At 38.5% G+C, this 21928-nt stretch overlaps 1 protein-coding gene and 1 non-coding gene across 3 annotated transcripts in view; both read left to right on the forward strand.

The window, feature by feature from the left end:
• The window catches only part of NLGN4X (neuroligin 4 X-linked), a 246498-nt gene that overhangs the window by 25097 nt on the left and 199473 nt on the right, over positions 1-21928 (forward strand). The gene's annotated exons all lie outside the window — the stretch shown is intronic.
• On the forward strand, positions 4786-4983 carry LOC138768233 (U2 spliceosomal RNA). The gene has a single exon (XR_011358963.1). It is a non-coding gene; the product is annotated as a U2 spliceosomal RNA (small nuclear RNA).

Genomic DNA, 21928 nt, shown 5'->3' on the forward strand with positions numbered 1-21928 from the left:
TTTTGCATCATATTTTTGGTAAAATAAACCTCTGAACATTGAATTTAGGCACTTTCTCTGTATACTTTGTGGAAATCAGACCTCACAAATAGTATCTTCTCATGTATACAGTTTTTTTTTGATGGATAGAAGATCATTTTGATCGAAATATTCACAACAAAAGAAGCGTTTATAGGGAAAATACAAATAATCTTTATTTAATGACTTAAAGATATAAAAAAATATACAGAAAAACAGACACCTGAAACAGGGTCTGAGTAATATCACATGAAAAAAAATTGTTACAGAGAGGACACATGTGACCACACAAATGCACAAAACGGGACACCAAGACACCTCCGAATAATTATCCTTAGTATAGTGATGTTACCATTCTGCAGTATTCGCCCCAACATATGAAACAAGAGAAAAATATATATGCAAGTAAAATGCAAGTGCTTTAACTAATAACACAATCAGTAAAAATTGCTTAAGGGAGAAAAAGTGAAGTATGAAACAGTACAAGAACAGAGGGTATCTGTACAGCCAGGTAAGCTTGTCACACTACCCCTGTTACAAACCTGTAAACCGTTATTGGGTCCACAACCCGACCTACGTTTCACTACAATAACTTCTTCCTATGTAGATAGGTTAATAAAAAACAGCTGTGAAACCCTCCATCTGAAGTAAATAATCTGTGCAATAGGGAGCAAATAAAAACATTTACAAAAGGATTTACAATTATATGAAAACTTTTACCCAAACATGTGGCAACCATCTTCTGTTTAGCACTGTTTGCTGTACTGTATGGTCAGCACTGCCTGTTCTAGCTGTTCTGCACCCAAAGACAACACTTGTCAACATTAAGGCCATGTTCACACACTCTTGTTGAGTTTCATTTTCAACTTTAAACAACATTATAAAAGGAACAAAATAAAAAAAAAAATGGTGAGACAGAATAATGGTTGAAAACATGGCTAAGAATAAGGATTAGCATATGTTCACACACAGTAAGAGACCGGCCGTTCCGCGACCCCGGGCGGGTCACGGAACGGTCAGTCTCTGCCCGGATCATTGTGGCTGGTACTTAAGTACCGGCCAGATGATCTGTCCGGCCGCAGAGCTTCCCCCTGCACACAATGAAGCAAGCGGCCAGAGCCTTTCGCTTCATAGTGTGAACTGACAGGGTTTCCTACGGCCGCAATTCATTGAATTGCGGCCACAGAAAACTGACATGTCAGTTATTTGCGGGACCGCACGGGATCCCGGCCGGAGCGTATACGATGTGTATATGCTCCAGCCGGGATCCCATTGAAACTAAGGCATTGTTCCACTCCACAAAAACTACGGCCATTGTTGCCATTGGCAACAACGGCCATAGTTTTATGTAGTGTGAACATAGCCTTAAAGTAATTACTGTAAGGCTATGTTCACACTACGTATGAGACCGGCCGTTCCGCGACCCCGGCCGGGTCAAGAAACGGCCGGTCTCTGGCCGGATCATCTCTTTTCCTGCCGAACGATCTTTCTGGCCGCAGAGCTCTGATGCGGGCACATCAGCGTGCGCCCGCATCAGAGCTTACCATAGCACACAGTGAAGTGAGCGGCCGGAGCCGCTCGCTTCACTGTGTGACCTGACAGGTCTTTCTGCGGCCGGAATTTAGTGAATTTAGTCTAACCTGTCAGTTATTTGCGGGGCCGCACAGATCCCGTCCGGAGTGTATACGATGTGTGTATGCTCCGGCCGGGATCCAATTGCTTAATAGGCTGTGTTTTGCTGCGCAAAAACTAAGGTCGTTGTTGCCATCGGCCAATGTCCTGAACATTAGTTTAATGGCCGCTGTGAACACCAGTGGTGCCCCCCCCCAAATAGCAGTGACAGCCGCTTCATGCATTGAATAGAGTTGCGCCTAGTACATTGCGCAACTCTCCTAGGTGAGTGCATTCCAATTGCACTTTAGCGAGGTGCCCCTGTGTTATTTTTTCTGTTCAAAGAAACAGAGGGGATTTGGTCAAAAGAAAGGACTGTCTCTCCAAAAGAGGGACACTTAAGAGGTATGTAATAGTGTAATACAGCTACCATGTAATACTATTTAGCAAAGGCCAAATAATATCACCATCTCATCACCACACATTAAAGAGGTTTTCCAACTTATTTTGGCATACCTTTAATAAACTGGTCTTGCTATATATTTAATATTTGTAATTTCTATTGTCAATTCTGTCTCTTTCTATTATTTTCAGCACGTCACGCGTGCAGTGATGTCACTGACTCAAGTAGGCGGTGACGGCATTTACCCAGCCTACCTCTGGCTTTGTGTCTCTATAGTTAGTGTTCAGAGCCTTGCAAACAGCTCTAAGGATGGCCCTCCCTGAACACGGGATGTCACAGTGACGCCCCGTTCTGGGCCTTTCAATGGGGAGGAGGTCTCTCCCCGAACTGACATCCTAACCACCTTATGTGTAATCACTTTAAGCCCCGTTCCTCCGGTGTAATCAGTGCCCCGACCGAAACATCCCCAGACCCCCCTACTGAGCAGTTGGCAAACAGTGTAATCCCCCCCCCCCTCCGATGTAGGAAACTCTTTGATGCTTGCCCAGGTCTCAGTGCCATTACTGCCTATCCCAGCAGCTGACGGCATTCTATGTGCAGGGCAGGAGAGGAATCTTCCCTCCTTAACCGCACACAGAGTGCGTGTCTTCTCAGAACAGCTGCTGGAATAGGCACTGAAGGCACTGAATCCAGGGCCAGCGTTGCCTACACTGGAGGGGTGGCAGAGGATTACACTGTTTGGCATCTGCACAGCAGGAAGGACTGGGGCTGTTGTGGTCGGGGCACTTATTAATCCAGAGGAGGGGGATCTAAGGGTGTTGCGGTCAGGGCACTGATTACACCGGAGATGCGGGGCTTGAAGTGATTACACAGAAGGGGGTTGGGACATCAGTTCTAGGAGATACCTCCTCCCCACTGACAGGCCCAGACCAGGACTTCACAGTGTTCAGAGCGGGCCATTCTGAGAGCCATTTGCAAGGCTCTGAACACTTACTATGGAGACACAAAGCCAGATGAGGGCTGGGTCGGTGACGTCACTTACTACTCGAGTCGGTGACGACACTGCACCATGTGATTCATGCAGAAAATAATAGAAAGAGACAGAATTGATGATAGAAATCAATTACAAATATTAAATATATAGCAAGACCAGTTTATTAAAGGTATGTCAAAATAAGTTGGAAAACCCCTTTAAGTACACATACAGCATAGTATAGTGTTGGAATAACAATGGTTACCAAAGAATACCTTCACACCAGAAACATATATTTCCACTGCATTGTGACTGAATCAAACTGGTGGTATTATTCTGGTACTTGATAGATACTACTAAGCAAAGACCAGTAAATCTCTACATAATTGTTAGTTGGATCTCAACTGTATCTCCTTTTTATCAATGCAGCCATAATGTATACGTATTCTCAACCAATGTCAGAAAAAGTTTGTAAAGTAACCTTTTTATCTTCTGCTGAACATTCTGGAATTGAATTGCAGCTCAAAGGAGGAATCAGTTTTTACAGGAATTTGTGCATGCTCTATAATCATAAATGCTAATCGAGACACGATGCCTAATGTGTTTGCCTTTTCTTTTGCCAAGTAAGTGTTCTGCCAAATCTAAAAAAAGTACTTTTTAAATTCTTGATGTAGTTTCACCTAACGTCTGTTGAAAACATTTCCCCAAATAATATTTAGAAATAAAAATTCAGCGTTGAATGTCGTCATCTTTCAAATGTTACTATGCTAAATATATATTTTAACATCACATTAAAAGCATAAATACTTTTCTTTACCGAATGAAGATAAAAGACATAATTTTGTGCAGTAGTGGTAGAAGCAAGGCAAGATATATATACCAAAATAGAGCCCCCTTTTAACCGTTGACTTTAGGTACTGCTCTTTAGGTTTGTCTATGAGGGATCATATTCTTGCTGGTTTAGGTGGCAGAACTTTTAAATGTAGATTACAAATCAAGTGCATCTGGGAAACTTGCTGTAGATCTTTAGGGTCCTATTAGACCGGCCGTTGACGGCCCGATCAATAATGTAAACGAGTGCTGATCTGTTAGATTGGTGCTCGTTTACTGAGCCTATTACACGGCCCGATAATAAGGGCTGCATGGAATTTGGTAGTGATGTTCATGTAGCCCTTGCCCTAACTTGTTTACATGAACTCTCCACGCTCCCAGTGTTATTCTGCCCTCTGATCACTTCCTGGAGCTGCCACTGTAGCTTCAGAGTAGTCTCTGAAATGACAGGCCTGTCAGTCCAGAGACCCACTCTGAAGCTACAATGGTGGCTCCGGGAAGCAAGCCGAGGGCAGAAGAAGAGCAAAAGTTTGGAAAGGTAATGTATACAAGTTTTTCTTTTTACACAGTTATCAGCCAGCAGCCACACTATTACACGTAGCGATGTACATTCTGCGGCCGGTGATTTTATATCAGGACCAAAAGACACTATTAGCCAGTGATCACTGTCATCGGCTTATCGTTGTCTCTATTACTCAGACTGATAATGGGCCGAATTGTCTTGATTTGCCCAATTACCACTGTGTAATAGGTCCCTTACAGTTATGTTAGTATAAAGCGATGTTGTCACAATGTCTTTTTTGGGCCTTTTATGGACCATTTTTTGGATGGCCATCATTAAGTGCCAAAATAGGTTCCCACATGCTCAGCAGGAAAACATGGATGCAGCCTATGTTCACATGACGTTTTTTTTTTCTGGCCTCGTTTGATACTTAAAACAGTAACCATTATCACTTCTCAGCCTTTTGGCTAAGATCAATTGTAGTTTCTGTTCTTATCAGTTTAATATCTGATACGTCCCCTATCTGGGGACCATATATTAAATGGATTTTTAGAACAGGGAGATGGAAAAAGAGTTTGCTCTGTCCTCTCCAGGCATTGGCCTGGTAATGTCTGTTGTTTGCAAAACAGGTTGTTTGCAAAACAGGGCAGGTGTCATTCCATTGACTTTAATGCATTACATTGAAGTAAATTAAAATGCTAAAATGTACTTAGTGTGAACATAGTCTATGGCTATGTTCACACAACATAATTTTTGAGAAAAGAACGGATGTGGATTGCTATGGAATCAGCAGGGGCAGCTTTGCATTGACCATTCTTTAGAATGGGCATTAAAATAATGTACTTGCCTAATATTTTCGGACACTGTTAAGTGAACAATGTCCACAAATAATAACTGTTCACACAATGTAATATGCAGCGGCGGCCACAGGTTACAGTGAATTAAATGGCTAATTGGTTTGCGGGAACGTTCCTGTGGCAGATACAATGGTATCGGTTGCGGGAACGTCCAAAATGCAGGAGCGACAGTTTAACGGATGCTGTTAAACATAGTGTAAACATAGACTCTGGCTGTATCCATGTTTTCCAGGACTCTCTAGGGTAGCATCCAATTTATCCAGATTCCGGGCATCAAATGCCAAGTAATTGGGTTGGAATTCCCCTTCAATAGTCCATTATGTTGACTGTCTCAACCATCTTTTGTCATTACTACAATAATGTACTTTGTAATGCGCAAAATAAGTTATACAGAGAGATTAAGCTGCTGAAAAGTTCTCAATGTTTTCCCTTCTAAGGAAAGATAACAATGTACTGTAAACCTCCAGAGTCTCAACATAACAAAGCTTTAAATACGGTAATTAGGAAGTAATGTGCTGAAACTGTAAATAATATCGAAAGGGACAGCTATTTGGGCCTGGAGCTTTCAATTAAGGTTTGAGGATAGGTCTGCCTCTTCTACATATTAAGAAGTAGGGGAACAGAATCTAGGGGCTGTGTACTGGATATGCCACTTAAAGATTATTGTATTCATTCTGCATTTGTTGAAAAAATGTATTATATATATATATATATATATATATATATATATTTCTGTCAATAAACATATGCCTTATTACAACTTCTCTATCTGCACAGCATAATATTTTGTTTTTACTCACTGCTCCCTAAAGTAATGCTGTAGCTGGTTACAGAGACTTGGTTGGGAATATCAGTTTTAGCATGTTGTGGAACCTAATGGTCCTTACATGCTGTTCTTTTCTCTTGGATCCATTACCCCCCCACCCACCCTTCTGCTCATATTGCAGTTACAATTAGCATGAAGCAGAAAATATCAATCTGAGACTATGGAAGAGTGCTGTAGAAGCTTACTCTGTGATGTCACCGTGCTAGCACCCTGAGGTCACATGCTTTGATTATGCACACAAGAGGAGGGAAATTACTCTCTTGATGTGGTCTTCTGTTGGCATGTCATCAAAGCACAATAAATCATTCATTGCCCCTAGCAACTCCATTACAAAGTCCTCAGGTATGATTATCATTACATTAAAAAGGGTTAATATACTTGTATTATACATCATAAAAAAGGAGAATAGTGTGCCATTGTATGCCACAGAGATGCATTGATTTTTAATGTAGCAAACATAGGTTAATGGTTACTATGTTTTGTATGTTGGTGAGCTGATACCTTTTTTTACAGGACTTAAAAGTATGGCTGTGGTGTGCTTTGAGATAGGATAAAGACTAGTTTTCCAATGTATATCAACAACGATCATCCATATTTTGATGTGAGGTTAGATGTGGACTTAGGTTAGTTTCCAGGATTTGCATTGCATGGAAATAATGTGGATCTTGTAGTTGTTGCTGTTAGAACAAGCCTATCATATAAATTTTGGACAAGTAAGAATACATTGAAATAGTATAAACTTTAGTCAAGTTTATTTAGACATTTGGCAGATCAGGGAAGGGGGGGGGGGTGAGACGACAGTGCAAGTAATTAGGCAATTTGGTAATAGATCGCCAAATTCTAAATAATATCATTCACAGATGTGTAATATAGGAACGAACATAGTTACACAGTAGCTACAAGACATAAGACAATCTGGACAGGGAGGGTTAAATGAATCATGAAATTACATAGAGAAAGCACTTGGACTTCAGTTGTTTATACATTTGTATCTGGATTCCCTATGTAAAATCTCTTCTAGTCTGATCTTCTTGGTCCAATTCTAACTTATAGGTTTCCATCTATGAAGTTTTCAGCCAGTGAATAGAAATGATAAGTCAAGTTGCAGCTAATAAGATTTATATTATAATGACCATAGGTGTAAAAGAATATCCCCTATTCTCTATCTGAAACCCCCGAAAAGGTATCACGGGTGGAAAGTTTACACAAGTTAACACTTAACTGACATTTTCTTGAATTTTTATACACGAGGACATCTTAGAAGTATTATACATGTTTCAGTATATCTCATATGTTTCCCATATCTCTGTCCCAAAGCCTGAGAAAAGCTGTCTGTAATATAAGCTTTTTGTAGATCACGGACATAATTTTCACAGGATAATGTTGTCTACTTTACAATTCCTTATACCAAAAAAAGAGGATATAGAATTTTTTTTTTTAAGTTTTGCTACTTGTAAATGGGATGTGAGATCATAGGAGAGAATGGAAACTTATGAGTTAGAGATGTGAAGAGCGGCGGTAAGGTCTTGTAAAGATTCAGGGAATCCTTTATGATGAAACTAAGTAGTTAGCAATCTCTCTGATGGGGAACTAAGAAAAGCTAATGGTGTGTTTACACAGACAGATTTATCTGACATTTTATTGAAGCCAAAGCCAGGTATGAACTTGAAAACCAACCCAAAAGGCACAAAATGTTGCTCAAAAAAGCATATGTCCCTATGTCCTGTGGATAGGGGAAAAGTAAATTTTTCACAGAATACCACTTTAAGATCAGTGTATGAAGTTGGTATTGATCAATATCCAATTAATTTCAATGTTTAACACATTGACATTGAATAGTGTTAATTTAACACCCCCCCCCCCAAAAAAAAAAAAAAAAAATGCCTTTTTTTATTATACCCCAAAAGAAATAATAAATAGGTCATATAAAAACCAAAATGTTGCCATAAAAAAGTAAACACTTTTCTGATAAATAAGCCTTCATACATCTGTGTTGATGAGAAAATAATAGACTTTGTTCCTTTTCGCAATTCTGCTCGTCAGGCTGTGGGCTGCTCCGCTCCCTGTCACTTCTTCCTGGGTGCTGGAAAAATATGTATCCTGTCCTAGGAAACTAGGAGAAGTTTCCCAGGATTGGATCCAATTTTTCCCAGCACCCGGGGAGGAGCAGCATGGAGCGGAGCACAGAGCCCGCAGCCTGATGAGCAGAATCCTGATAGGAACTAAGCAATTCACCTAGTTCCTACTGTAGACTTGCTTATCTTCACTTGGAAGGTGACAATAAAAAAAGGAAAGAAAATTGCTGTGTCACTAAAAAAAAAAAGAAGCGAATTACTATGGCGTTAAATCGATCCTATGGGGTAAAATGCAAACATCCTGTTTATAAAAGTGTAAATTACTATTATTACAATTCATTATTAAACCTATGCTTGCAATTAAAGTCCAGCTCTGCATCTTACTAGTTACATATTCTCACTGCACGAGGAAAAAACAAAAAAGTAAATTTTTTTACACCACTCTCTGTAGTAGTATAATCGATCTTACACAGTTTTGAACAGAAGATATGCATGTTGAGATAGGAATCATTTGTCTCCAAAGTGTTACATTAGTACTGCTGTGTACAAAGGGAAAAAAAAAAAACGTTTGATTCTATTACATGGGTTTTACTTAGAATTCCCATTGGAGAGTATCCATTATGCTAGCAATAGTGTTAATTGGTGCACTTGATACAGAAACACCCTATTGAGTTCAAAGGCTTCTCTTTGAGTCATCTCATAGACTCTGATGTGGCATAATAAAGACTTTCTTTGATGTTTTTGATACACTGTGTTAGTTTAATAAAATTCTATCTTATAGAAAATGGCTTGACGGTTGACAGTATTGCTTATAACACAAGTTATAAGAAAAGAGGACATAGTTAAGTAAACATAGGTAAGGTTAGGCGTGTACAAGAATGACAAAATACTAATAGCATATCAAAATAAACCTCTTTGGCTTGTTTGTGTCACATTCACTTCCCCCTTTCCCATCCCCTGCTAGACAAAATTGTGGCACGACCCTCAGGATGGTTTCCTCTTTTGATGCAAATTTTGGTGTTGGGAGGAAAAGCCTTTGATTGACACCATAATGAAGATGGATTTGAAAAACCTCAACTCTGGTATATGTCCCATAAGTTGTATAATATGTCTCTTCTCCTATGTTATATTTCCCATAAATCGTATCATATGTCTCCTTTCCCATGTTATATGTCCCATAACCTGAAAAAATTATAATAACAGGACGTGCATTATGTGCAGCCGACTTTTTAAGATACAGGTTTAGATTGGTGAAATAGTGTAAACACCGTAAATCAGTTATAGGCTATGTTCACACAGCGTTTTTTCAGCTCCATTTTAGCCTTAAAATAACGGATGTCTTTAAGCAGCCTGGCCTCCCATTAGTGCAATGACTGATGTTTGCACATTATTTTAGTTTGGGATTACTAATTGGCCTTTGGGTGCGGCTAATTGAATGAAAAGTCCATTGATTTTAATAGTAAAAATGGAGAAAGAACGGTTGAAAAAGAACTTGATCATGTTCATTATTTTGACGTCCGCGGCAAAAAACGTCCGTTATTCAACACACTGTGTGCATTGGACGTCCATCTTTACATTGACATCAATGTATTACCGTTGCAGTCAGTTACATCGCGGCAAAAACTGATGTTTTTTTAAATATTGAAATCAGCCACCTTTTCAATATTTTTGGCAATGTGTGAACATAGCCAAATAGTGTAATAATAATAATAATAATAATAATAATAATAATAATATTAAGTAATAATAATAAGGGCTATTAATACTACTACTACTACTACTACTACTACTACTACTACTACTACTACTAATAATAATAATAATAATAATAATAATAATAATAATTTCTTCTTAAACATACATGCTGTACTTAAAACATTTTTTTTTATAATCCAAGAAATTTCCATTGTAGAATGCTTACAATTTTGCTTTGAATAATCTAATTTTGTAACAGATGTTGCATAAAATCCTATTTATTCTCAAAGCTGGATTTTGCTATAAAAAATAATAACTGCCCAATGAAGTTAACAAAGGTTTCCTATTCTTTCGTCCCCCCCCCCCTTCCTATAATTAGACGAAGGGTTAATACATGTTAGCCAATTAGTTAAAATAAAATGCAGCCGCAGGCAAGAGTATTGTGAAATACACTAATAAGATGCCCTTTAGGAGGGTATTATTTTCTATTACTGTAATAAAGACAAAAACATACGGATCATTAATTCCATTTCCAATTATACAGTATGATCATTAAAATATATAAATAACTATAACTTACATTATGCTATATAATGACATGGTTTTCGAATATCTGCAATCATAACAATTCATTTATTTGCTGAGGAAATACTTAATCTGAAATGAAACTTTTGAGTGTGACTACTGTAAATTACGTAATTATGTTGTTATGCAATACGGCCATATTTTTTACGTAATGTGAACATAGCCTTAGTGTAATTTTATTACACTTGTCTTTAACTTGTTATTTAGATATAACATATTCAGATAAAATATATCTTGTTTTTTTTTGTTGTTTTTTTAATAAAACATGGAAATAAAAACTGTATGGGGCACAAAATCACCTCTATAGGAGTGTCCCCATCTCAATAACTATGGCATATCCACAGGTTTTCTGTAAAGTTCCCCATACACCTTCAATAACTGATGGGCCAACAATCATTTTGCCGTTAATTAGCATTTGTTCGGCCATTGTTCTCTCAATACACAGTAACGTTTTCTACGGCCAAACAACCCAGTGTTTTCTATTAGGAGGGGAGGGTTAAGACACAGCCAGAGAGATCTATGGTTTATCTCTCCCAGAACAAAGCGGTTGGGCATTGATTTTCCATCACACCAGAATTGTATCTCCACCAATATGGTCTGTCATGGCTGATCAGCAGAGCCCCATACACCTTATGCTTATAGCCAAACTTATTGTGAGAAAAAGTAAGGTATATAGGGACCTTTAATGTTGATTGACAAACTTTCCCTCTGTCAACTGGATTTGTTTGGGAATCTAAAAAAAACAGTGGAGCAGGCTGTTTTACATATTTTGAGCAACTTCCATTGACTTTAATGAGAGCTGCATAAAGAGTATAGTACCAGCGCTGTTTACATAAATCCCCTTGTTTCGTAACCACTGTGTGATTAGCTGCCATGGTTACAGGTTCAGATGATTTGTCATTGTTTGAAAATAACCGGGGAATCGAAGCAGAAACAAAATATGAATTTAAATGTGAGTTAAACATTTTTTTTTATTTAGCTTTAACACATTTCTAGCTGAATTAAACTATTTTACAGATAAACCCTTAAAGAGAAAAGAATCTCATAAAAGTAACAGCTCAGTATTAAGATTTCCTGCTTAAGAATTACTTTTCAAGGTTTTTATTTTTTCCCCTAAATTGCATTTATTAATATATATGAGGTCTATTGTATTTCTTTAATTTTTTTTTTTAGCTAAACCCAAATTCAAAGGAATTCATGGAATTCACAGATATCTAAGGGGAAGAGCTCCCCCTTGACCACAATATGATCAACTTCTTTGAAAGACGCTAGAACATTTGCATTTCCTTTTTGAGTGAACTTTTGTAAAAAGGCAAATTACTTATTAAGAAAATCAGTGCACAAAGAAACAACATTGGCCTGGAGCTCATTCATTTAAAAAAAAACCTCAACATTTGATTGAATTCTGAAAAAAAAGTAACTGAGAATAACAATATTGGATAAAATGAACCTGGAGCATGCTCGAGTCGATCTGAACCCGAACTTTCGGCATTTGATTAGTGGTTGCTTCTGAACTTGGATGAAGCCCTAAGGCTATGTGGAAAACATGGATATAGTCATTGGCTGTATCCATGTTTTCCAGACAACCTTAGAGCTTTATCCAAGTTCAGCAGCCACCGCTAATCAAATGTCGAACGTTCGGGTTCGGATCGATGCGAACCCGAACTCGGTTCGCTCATCTCTACTAAAGATATTTGGTTAAAACATTAAAACATAAAACATGATTAGTTTTCAAAGAAGTTTTAGGCTAAATTCACACCCCCATCAGTGTTTTGTAAGGGTTATTTACAATGGCCCAACAAAATATACATTATGCTTCAGTATCTGCCAATGTGTTTCTACAGTTGTCTGGACTGCCACAGACATCCAATAAAATGTATAAATAAATCAGGTTACAAGTGTCTCCAATTCTGAGGTGAGTTTTGCTGCCATGTCAACTTGACTTAAGTTGTCAGCCCTTTTTACAGTACTTATTATAGATCATTAAGTCATAAAACTCTCCAGTTATATCTTATAGCTTATGATTACAATTGTATTAAAATTATAATTGTAAAATTGCAATTGTAAAGATATAATTTACCAAATTGTCTAGGAAGGGAGGGGAGAGATAACCATTCATCCTTTCTTTGATCTGTATATGCTAGGTTTATTTCTTTGGAACAACATGCAGTGCAACCAACAAGAACATTTTACTAATATGCTTAATTAAAGTCAATGGAAGAACGACTATCTGTGCACACATCTGTGCACTTGTGTTTTTATAATGTGTGTATAGTATGACATTTTTCCATGCCCTCTGTGTCCTCCTCTGTTGTTGCTCATGTCCCCTGCTGACTGCAGTACCTCCATTTTGGAGGCAACTTGTCTTGGGAGTGACATCCCGCTCAGCCAGTCACTGGCTGCAGTGCTCATCCATGTCAGTCTGTGATTGGATAATCGGGCTATCTCACCCAAAAAGAATTGGTCTGAGAAGTGGAGGCTCTGCAGTCAGTGGGGACATGAGCAATACCATAGGGGAACACAGAGGGACCGCGGACAGGTAAGGATAACAAGGGAGATTTATCAAACATGATGTACTGGCTCAGTTGCCCCTAGCAACCAATCAGATTCCAGCTTTCATTCCTCACAGACTCTTTGAAAAATGAAAGATGGAATCTGGTTGCTAAGGGCAACTGAGCCAGTTTCACTTTACGTCAGATAAATCTCCGGTAAAAAAGGTTAATTGTTATATATGCACCACCAGTTTTCCACTATGAAAACTTGCCGTCATTTATCAGGCAAAAGGTGGCAGTCTATTGGTAAGGAATAGAAAGCTGCCTTTTCTGAATAAATGACAGCCCATTCTAGTTGTGGGAATATAGCCTAAAAATGGTTCCCAGAATGTAAAGTCCTGATAATGAATAATGGCCAACCCTACACAATATTCACAGATTTATTGTAGTCTTCCAAAAAATTCCATACAAGAATAGCAGCTAATTGAAGTCCATTTCAGCAAATGAGAATTGAAAAGAAACATACATACCGGTTTCTTAAGACCATGAGTAGAGGTCCATTTCTCCCATTCTCCTTTTATTAGCTGCTAGTATGATAAGAATTTTTTTATGCAAGTCTGAAATAAAGCTACAGTATGAAGTGCTAGTCAGACATCATTGTTGGTACCTTAACCTCTTAAGGACATAGGACGTACCGGTACGTCCTATGTCCTCATTAGCACTTCAAAGCGGGGCCGCGCTTTGAAGTGCCGCGATCCCGGGTGCCGCGTGTAGCCCGGGACCGCCGCTATTAGCGGGCACGGTCCGATCGCCGTGCCCGCTAATTAGCTAATCGGAGGCAGCTGTCAAAGTTGACAGCTGCCTCCGATTACCGGAGGCAACGTTTCCCTGGTGTCTAGTGGGGGAGATCGCTCCTCCGGGACCTTGTCCCGGAGGAGCGATCTCCGTTACTGATGCCGGCCGGGGACGCGTCCAAGATGGCGCCGTCCTCGGCTCGGCACTCGTTTGTTTCCGGCTGCAGCAGCCGAAAGCAAACGAGTGCCGATCTCATGGATCTCTGCAGCATATCTATGCTGCAGAGATCTCTATGAGAGATCAAAGTGTATATACTAGAAGTCCCCCAGGGGGGCTTCTAGTATATGTGTAAAAAAAAAAAAAAAACGTGTTGTTAATAGTAAAAATCCCCCTCCCCTAATAAAAGTCTGAATCACCCCCCTTTTCCCAGGTTTTAAATAAAAGTAAACAAATAAATAAATAAACATGTTTGGTATCGCCGCGTGCGTAATCGCCCGAACTATTAATTAATCACATTCCTGATCTCGTACGGTAAACGGCGTCAGCGCAAAAAAATCCCAAAGTGCAAAATTGCGCATTTTTGGTCGCATCAAATCCAGAAAAAATGTAATAAAAAGCGATCAAAAAGTCGTATATGCGCAATCAAGGTACCGATAGAAAGATCACATCATGGCGCAAAAAATGACACCTTGCACAGCCCCATAGACCAAAGGATAAAAGCGCTATAAGCCTGGGAATGGAGCGATTTTAAGGAATGTATATTGGTTAACAACGGTTTGAATTTTTTACAGGCCATCAGATACAATATAAGTTATACATGTTACATATCGTTTTAATCGTAACGACTTGAGGAACATGCATAACAAGTCAGTTTTACCCCAGGGCGAATGGCGTAAAAACACATTTCCCCCAAATAAAAGAAATGCGTTTTTTTTTTTCAATTTCACCACACTTTGAATTTTTTTCTGGTTTCGCAGTGTACTTTATGCAAAAATTCAGCCTGTAATTGCAAAGTACAATTAGTGACGCAAGAAATAAGGGGTCATGTGGGTTTCTAGGTGGAAAAATGCAAGTGCTATGACCTTTTAAACACAAGGAGGAAAAACCGAAAACGTAAAAACGAAAATGGGCCATGTCCTTAAAGGGTTAAGGCCATGTGCACATGCTGTATGAACATCGGCCGTTGTTTGACACGACCGGTGTTTGAAGTGTCAAACAACGGCCCATGTCTCAGATGTTCACCCAACCAATTAGCCATAGAGCACAATGTAAAGTGTGTCCAGGAGCCATACTTTACATTGTGTGCACAGGCTATCTTGTGCAGCCGCTGTTTAATGAATAGTGGCTGCGCAAAATAGACCTGCCAATTATGTTGTGTGGCCAAAGAGAACCCCTGACGTATTATATTCAGTGTGAAGACACTACGGCTGGTGTTCTATACACTACTGTGTAGTCGCACACTGGCAATAAACTGCGGTCGTTGCAACTTGCAATAACAGCCGTTGTTTATTGCAAAAATAGGTAGTGTGAACGTGACCTAATACTGAGAGTCTATAAACCATGCCTCTTTAGCCAAGGTGATTTGTATATGCTATAATTGGTTCCCAACGTGCTGAAATATTGTAGCAACAACACAGTTACATCCCCCTAATTCAGAATCTGGTGTGCCATGGGTCTTATTATGATAAAAGATCAGGTGTGCAAGCTTAAGGCATATATTCCAAATACTCGTATGTATTGATATTATATACTAAATATTACCACTATATGAGGAACAAATATTACCACCATACAGTAACTATAGTTAGTGCCACAAAGAACACTTACACACAGAAAAAACACCCCTTAAAAACAATAGTGTCCCAAAACAGATAGAGCCTCAGACCACCATCCCTTCCCATAGAGGAAATTTTTTTTGGGTGGTCTTCTCAAAGAAGTTTCATTGTAAATAAAGATAAAGTCAGAAAATAAATTTGCAGAAAAATTAATAAACATTTTTTGTTGCATCTGATGCATTTTCAGTTCCGACCATTCAAAGCGAATGATGTCCTGACAGTATCATCTACTGTGACAGCAAACTAACTATTAGCCTGTCAGACAAGTGTGATGTCAGGAATGAAGTTATATAATCTATACATTAAGCAGAGCATCATATTCTATGCCGCAGGATTCATAGAACATGGCCTGAAAGTAGTTCTGATGAAATAATTGGCATTAGACAAGGGCACATTGTGAGAAGGAAGCATGCCAAATCAGTTATAAACCTTAAAGAGTGCATGACAGACAGGCATTGTTGTATGTGGAATTGATTTACAAGTGCAATTACAGTACTAGAAAACACAGAAAATTACATATTGTTATTTTTTTCAGGATAGTAAAATAAACATACATGAAAATGCAAACTGAGGAGATAGCAGGGGCCAAAGTCTTTGGATTTGTGTACTAGTTGGTCAATGTAATTCAACCAAACATAAAAAAAAGTTTTTGCACACTTCCATATAGTGTATCATGGTACTGATATGTAATCTATAGTCTTCTATTGTGCCATCCTTTACCTATGTGTGATTCCTAATATATTCATAGGGAAGATAAGGCTACTCTGTCATAGACAATGTCTTACCATGTAGACAAGTGGAGACATTAGATGACAAAGTAGCACAATACTTTTCTAGTATTGCTGACACTTCATTCTAGCAAATGACAGCGGTCACAATGGTCAAACAGCCACCGATCAAATGTTAATGGCATATTCTAGTGATATTCCATTAATGTCTGTACTGTGACTACTTCATTAATGTCTTCTGACCTCTTCGGTGTCTTCTATGCTAGGGCACGGTTTCATCTATTTTGGTGACTGAGCTTATGACTGCTCTTTGGAAATCTGTTGTTTAAACCCAACAGAACAACAATGGTTCTAGTTACAATAAAAATCACAACAATGTGCACAATTTCTCTCTAATAAAACTATGTTATTTGTAACTACGATTCTTTCAGTGTTAAATAAGTCATCGTCATTTAATCTCATAAGGTTCTAAATCAGTTCCTCCAATTGGTTTGATTTGCTTTTTAAATAAAATAAAATAAATAAATAAATAAATTTACATGGATTTAACTCAATTAAATTTGGGTTAGAGTATAACACAATACATTGATTTGAAAGGGAAAAGAAGCCTCCTAAAAGTATTAGATTTTTTCCCAGTTTTTAGGTTCTAGGCGTTACAAGGTAAAGGGGTTATCTGCGTAACAAAAAAAATATGTACTGTATATATTCTCAACGATCCCCCTTCATAATACAACCCTATGTCTCATATACATGTTTCTCATTCTTATCCATGCTGGATGTCTTAAATCTTCTGCTCTTGGTCCACTCTGACTACGCTAAGCTCTCTCTCCCCCTCTCCCTTTGTGGTCACATGTGATCTCCTCTCTGGGTGCCGGTTAGCTGTCTATTGACTTGGTAACCTGATCCCCAGGAGACATTATCTGCATCATCTCCTTGCACCTGTGCTGCTTCCATATACTTAAATTTGTCCCTGAGCCCAGGTTTCTGTAATATGAAAAGTTATATTATAGATATATTATAGATACATTATATCTCTGCTTGCTGTCAGTAAATGCAGGCATATGCACCTGTCTTTGTGTCTTAGCTAATTATAAGTGTTAAGGATGTTCATAGAGTCTGTATGGAACTAGAATGTTTTCATTCACAGTCAGCAAGCAGAGATCTTAAAGGGGTTATTCAACGCTACAAAAACATGGCCACTTTCCCCCTACTGTTGTCTCCAGTTTGAGTAGGGTTTTGAAACTCAGTTCCATTGAAGTAAATGGAGCTTAATTGCAAACCACACCTGAACTGGAGACAACAGTAGGGGGAAAAGTGACCATGTTTTTGTAGCGCAGGATAACCCCTTTAACCTATACTACACCCCCCACCCCGGTTAACAGATGCCTGTTATACAGAACACAGCTACACCATGTGCATGTCAGCTCTGCTACATCATCAGCTGGTATGAAATACATACTGTGGTGATGTGATGGAAAATCAGTAAAAAAAAAAAACAGCCCTGCGTTTACTGTGCAATAGTAATGACAGCAGTGGGCAGGAAAAAAAAAACTAAGGGGGCGACTAGCCACAGAGGGCAATCAGGGAGATGCATGATGTAGTTTCCTATCTCGGTTATAGATTGGCTTTTAGAAAAACTTGTAACTTAGGAATAGCAGCAGCTAGAAAGACAGGAGAAGGCTCAAAATACTCAGGAAGACTAGCTAGTGTTTTATTTTTTCGCTCTTAGGTGGTTAACTCTTTATTTTCCTTACAATGTAATGTATGTATTGAAAATTAGTAACAATCACATGGGACCAATATATTTGGAGTCCAGTCCTACTGTCCTAAAATTTACAGGTACTATTTAGTCAGTATTTTTTAAGCCACAAACACGAGTGAATCTGGCATAGATGGTCTAAGTTCACATTATGACATTTTTTGGTTGCCACTGATTAATGACGGCCGTCTATAATGATCATAATGACAGACAAAAAAAATCCCGTCATGTGAACTTAGCATTAGGCTATGTTCCCCACAATGTCATTTTCGGCAAAATAATGTCTGCTATTTTTTAAATAACAAATAATGTTCATCAACATTATTTGCGGCCGTCATTTATTAAAAGGCGGCCATTGTGTGAACATACCCTTAAAAAGATAAAGGAAAGATTTATACCTTTTTCTATGTTTCAGACTGACTTCTGTTTTTGGCTAAAAATACTACAGTATATGTGAACACATCCTGAACAAGGCTAAATGATGAAGGAAAAGCTGTGGACAGGTTAGAAGGAATATAAAAGAACAAGACTTATAGTATAAAAATAAAACAGAACTTCAACATACAGAAAGTATTGCAAAGAGCATATGACCATTATTAATGTGCACTGCATAACATTAGAAGGTAAGTGACCCCTCCTTTAATAGAATGTATTCACAATGAGCTGGAATTGTAAATGAAGGAACTGTTGCACCCTTCCCCCACAGCCACACACACTAGCTTCTGTTATAGTCTGCTGCTATAGGCTTCTGATCATCCCAGTGCACAATTAAAGCAGAACCTTCAACTAGAAGTCTGGCTGATTTATCAGACAGGAACTCACACAGTTACTGGTGCAAAAGAACACGTTTGTCTGAACAAGGTAGCGTACGATTAAGACTATATAGACCATAAGATGCTATTGAAATATCATTTTTGTCATTGATTTGTGATCCGCTGATGACAACCCTGTTTTAAGGGAATGATTTTTATGTTTGCCTCATAAGCTTTTTGGCTGCAGATTTCCTTTCGCTGCATTTCTCTCCTTCCTTCTTCCTTGCGAGGCAGAATTTTAGTGAAGTTAATTATCATTTGACTGTACAAATTTTTACGTTTGGCATGTAAGTGATATTTTGCGTCTGTCAACAGATTTGTTTTTGCAAATGAGCGCTTGCTTGGAAAAATATGTCTTTTCTCTTTGTATCTCGGTTGATATTTGTCTGTATATCTTGGAAAATACTTTTATATAAACAGTTATTTCTTTACGAACGCAAAATATTTTGAGCATTTTTTTTTGTATGTGTGCAAGGTTTATATATTGTTATTGTTCTTATGTTTTGCATATTTATTATATTAGCATTTTTCCAAAGGCAATATAAATATCTATATTGATAATTTTGTAGTATTTATTTTTTATATAACATGCGGTGGTAGAATAATATTTTTTAAAAAAAATGTATTACTTTTCTAGTTTATTAATATTATTATTATTATTATTATTATTATTAGACATTTTTCATGAAAACTTGAGTTTTCTAAATATTCAGAATGCTGCTTGAATTACATGCTAGTCTTTAAGAGGTAGTCTGACATGAGGTAAAAAAAAATAATAATAAACCTGCTGTAGAGGCTTACCCCTTAGTCTCAGTTATGAAACTCTCCAAAACGTATTTGTTTTGTGGGTCTTAGTTTTGTATTTTGAGACTTTTTACTTCCTGCTAAGTACTACAATTCCCAGAACATCTCATGTTACTGCAGCCTATTCAGTGAGGTTGTTGCTTTTACTTAATGTCTGCTATTTCTGTAGCACTGCTCATCCCAAGGCAGCATGCTGTAAACACCCCCTATTCTCCCAAAATGTCTATATAGTAAGCTGGAGGGGCTGGTCAGAGATGGTAACATCACTTAGGGGTGATGTGATAGAGCTCAGAGACAAAATCCAGCCAAGCTTCCTGTGACATTAAAGGATGATGCGTTGTCCACAGAGACCGGGAGCTGTAGCCAATACACACGTTGTAGTTCTTTTATTTTCAACTTCAATAATGCAAAAGCCAATAAAGCCAGTACTATTAGTGATAACACTATATAAATAAGTTATATGTCTTGAAGTAATAGTTTCATTTAAATACTATTTTCTGATACCAGAATACCCCTTGAAGCTGTGTTTCCACTATGTGAACAGACTGTCATTTAAAGACAAAAGGCCTCCGTGGTTTCATAATGACGCCCACAAATAATGTTCATGGCTAGGTTCGTTTTTTTTTTTTATATACGTCCGTTTTTATATATATAAAAAAAGTCAGGTTTTGCCACGATTTAACTGACTGCAATAGCAATGCATTGAAGTTAATGGGAGGACGGACGTCCAATGCACACAATGCACTGAAAAACGTACGTTTTTACCGCGGCAAATGCATTGCCATTGCAGTAAAGTTAAATCGTGGCAAAAACGGACGTTCTTTTAATATAAAAACAGCCGTTCTTTTGACGTTGTATGAACCGAGCCTATGGGATCATAATGATCCCATAAGCTGATGTCCCTATCTCTTTTCCCTCGCCGGCCTCCGTAGCCAGGAAACCAGAAGCCAGAGGCAGAGAATTTTCCCTCTGTAGAGGGAGAATTCTCTGTCAGGAGCCCTATAGATGCTGTGGTCGTGCTGACCACAGTATCTATAGGGTTAACTCTCAGCACCTCAGCGCGGCTCGAGTGCTGAGAGTTGCGGCCAGTCCCAGGCTATCACTGATAGCCGGGACCCACCGCGGATGACACAGGCGCAGCTCCTGCATCTGTGTCATCCTGAATAGTTAGTTAACGTCGCTGCAGCATCAGGCATAGGACAAGTGAGGCACTGTTTTGAAAGAAAGTAGCCATCCATAATTCAAATCCCTGATAACCGCTTTAATCCAGATTTATTTATGATCATGGACAATGTAATGACTATGAAAACTACAATCAAGAGCTATTTCTAATGGCTCCTGCTGCCTGTGAATAAAATTCAGTTTCCTAACATATTTTATCATTTTAATAAGTAATATCAATATAAATATTAATATTTCAAAATTCTTTTTAGCAGATAACTTGAGGCAGCAAGAATCTTTCTGCCTGTCCTGTCTGAATATATTCCAATTTGCAATGGGTTTTAAAGAGACTCTGTCAGTAGGATTATGTTGTCCTATCTCAGGGTAGCATAAACTTGTGACAGAGAAGCTGGACAGAATGATGTATCACTTACATTGTTCTGTGCAGCTGATCCAAAGATATCCTCCTAAATAACATGGACAATAAGTAGTTCTCTCCACTATGTGCATGAGCCCAGCAGTCCTAGATATTCATGAGAAACAGAAGACTCCGCCCACATGCTGCTTATTGGCAGTTATCTATCCATGTTGTGTATAGGCAGTCAACTGTCAATGAGTAGCTGGAGCCGAGGGCGGGGGGCGGGAGTGAGGTTTCCACTCTCCTGCATATTGGGAGAACGGCTAAACAGAAAGACACCAATCTGTGTCAGACACCATAAACCTAGTGACAGATTCCCATTAACAAGGCATTCTGATGCATCCCTCTTTAACCCTTTCAAGACAGAGCCCTTTGATGCACAAAAGTCCGGGTCAAATTAATGCAATGTTCCTCCCTGCCTTCTAAGAGCCATATCACTTTTATTTTTTCACCCATAGGGCTGGTTGGGGTGTCATTTTTTGCACCATAACTCTAGTTTTTATTAATATCATATTGGTGTAACAGAAAAATTTTGATTGCTTTTTATAAAATTTTTTGTGATATATAATTTAATGAAATCATTAATCCTGGTGCGTCCCCATCCGCCCCCCCCCCCCCCCCCGCTTACGCCGTTCACCGTGCGGGAACAATAATGTTATATTTTAATAGATCGCACAATTCGGCACGCTATGATATATAATATGTTAGAAGGGGCAAGGGGGTCTATTAAACTTTTATTGGGGGAGGG

The sequence above is a fragment of the Dendropsophus ebraccatus genome, chromosome 11, assembly GCF_027789765.1.
Source record: "Dendropsophus ebraccatus isolate aDenEbr1 chromosome 11, aDenEbr1.pat, whole genome shotgun sequence".
Classification (NCBI taxonomy): domain Eukaryota; kingdom Metazoa; phylum Chordata; class Amphibia; order Anura; family Hylidae; genus Dendropsophus; species Dendropsophus ebraccatus.